Source organism: Elephas maximus, chromosome 17 (genome assembly GCF_024166365.1).
Source record: "Elephas maximus indicus isolate mEleMax1 chromosome 17, mEleMax1 primary haplotype, whole genome shotgun sequence".
Taxonomy (NCBI): domain Eukaryota; kingdom Metazoa; phylum Chordata; class Mammalia; order Proboscidea; family Elephantidae; genus Elephas; species Elephas maximus.
Window position 1 is genome coordinate 21,876,318 of NC_064835.1, and position 2,134 is coordinate 21,878,451.

The following is a 2,134-nucleotide window of genomic DNA, read 5'->3' on the forward strand; positions in this document are numbered from 1 at the left end:
AGGAATCAGCTTTGTGCTGATCCTTCTAAAAGACTTAAGAGGTGGAACGGATTGTTTTAACAACAGAAGTAGAAGACATTTACCTTCATGCCAAGAAATGTGGTTAGAAGTGAATCTCTGCTGCAAGGACCAGAGGTGCGAGAACATTTCTATGTATTAGTATGGATCCCATCTAAATGGACCTCCTGCAAGGAGCAGTTGTCACTATGTGTACTTAAGGTGCTACGGTGCACTCCACAGGACGCAATCATTGTGTTCCTTAACGTTCATTCCTTCACTGCCCAGCCCTGATCAGTAATTCAACGTCTGCCCTTGTGGGACTCAGTATATGTCAAAGGTCATTCCTAAACGGTTTTCAATATAGCCTTGTAAAAAGAGTGTTTTCATATTTAGCTAGCCCTGTGACAGAGGTTGACAAACTATGGCCTATGGGACAAATACTACCTCTTACCTGTTTTTGTAAATAAAATTTTATTGGAACATGGCAATATTCTTTTCTTTTAAAAATATTATGTATGGCTGATTTCATGCTACAACAGCAGACCTGAGTATTTCTTTCAAAGGCCATATAGCCACAAAGCCTAAAGTACTCACTGTCTAGAGAAAAATTTGCCAATCCCTGGTCTTTGAGAATGAGGAAGATGTCGCAGGTTTATATCAGTTGGAATTGCTTTCCAGCTGTCTTTATGGTAGGAATATTGTTACAACTTGCATGAATGTAGATTTTAAAAATTATTTTAGTACCCAAATAAGGAGAAAATAAACTTTATCCACAATTTGACTAGTGACTTCCTTCCAAAACAATCTGGCCCCCAGCCAGTTTCTTCAGTGCTCCCTTGGTATCTTTGTTTCTCAGAGCGTAGATTGTGGGGTTCAACATGGGGGTAACTGCATTGCCAAAGATCTGCACTGGGGTTACCAACATCTCGCTCAAGGATGGCTGAGTACAGATGAGAGCACAGGGCCCAAAGAGCAGCGTGACCACAGAAAAGTAAGAAACACAGGTAGATGCTGCCTTGCGCCTCCCTTCAGCAGAGTGCATCTTTAGCACTGCAATGACGATTCAGATGTAAGCGGCAAGGGTGAGGAGGAAGTAGGCCATGGGCACAAGGCCGAAGTTGGTGAAGCTCACAGTCTCAATGATAAGGATGTTCCCACAGGCCAATTTGATTACAGGGAAGATGTCATGAAAGAAATAATCTACCTCATTAGACCCACAAATATGGCGGTTGGAAGGTCAGTGTAGTAAGAATTGTGACATGAAAGGAAACAGTAAACCAGGTGCCAGCAGCCAACACTGTACACACCCGGCGGTTCATGATGATGGCCCTAATGCAGTGGGTGGCAGATGGCAGCAAACCAGTCATGGGCCATCTCTGTATAGAGCAGGCACTCAGTGCTGCCTGAAGAGTGGTAGAAAAAGACCTGGGACATACAACCACCCAGGGAGATGACTCGGTTCCGCACAAGCAGTTTGGCCAACATCTTTGGTGTGCTCACAGAAGAGAAACCAACATCTAGCACTAAGAGTTTACAGAAAAAGAAACACGTGTGGATGTGGTGGCAGGAATCAAACATCACAGCCAAAAGGATGAGCAGCTTTCCTAGCAGAGTGCAAAGGTAGAAGATAAGGAAAGCAAAAAAGAGTACAGTTTCCTGCCCCTCTGCATGTGGGATGCCGAACAGGGTGAACTCTGTTACTAAAATGTGATTCTCTATGGCTATAAAAGTTAGAAATCCAACTGGAGAGGAGGAAAAACACAATATGTTAATAATCCAAGGTACCAGTTTCCACTCCTTGCCAGCTTTCCCATTTATCATGCCAGGATTGGAAAAAAATGTGATATGATCAGTAGATTCACAAGGAGGAAGGAAATCATAGCTCTACTAATGAAAGGGTACTTTTTATTATGACTCAATGCAGGACAAGCAAGTATACTCAGAAGGAGGTGCAGTATGTTATGGTGAGGTCTGAATGCAGGTAACTTGACTGGCGAATAGATTTTATTTTACTACCATTCGTATAAAAAATAGCAAATGATAAAAAGAGTAGAAATGTTGAAGACTAAAAAAGGAATGGAAAGACAAAGACAGAAAGGAAAAGGAAAGAGAGAAAAAGAAAAAGATGACATGA

General features: G+C 42.1%; 1 pseudogene; it reads right to left on the minus strand.

The window, feature by feature from the left end:
- Positions 1–781: 781 nt before the first annotated feature.
- On the minus strand, positions 782–1,821 carry LOC126061075 (olfactory receptor 958-like; annotated as a pseudogene).
- Between the last annotated feature and the right edge of the window lie 313 nt (positions 1,822–2,134).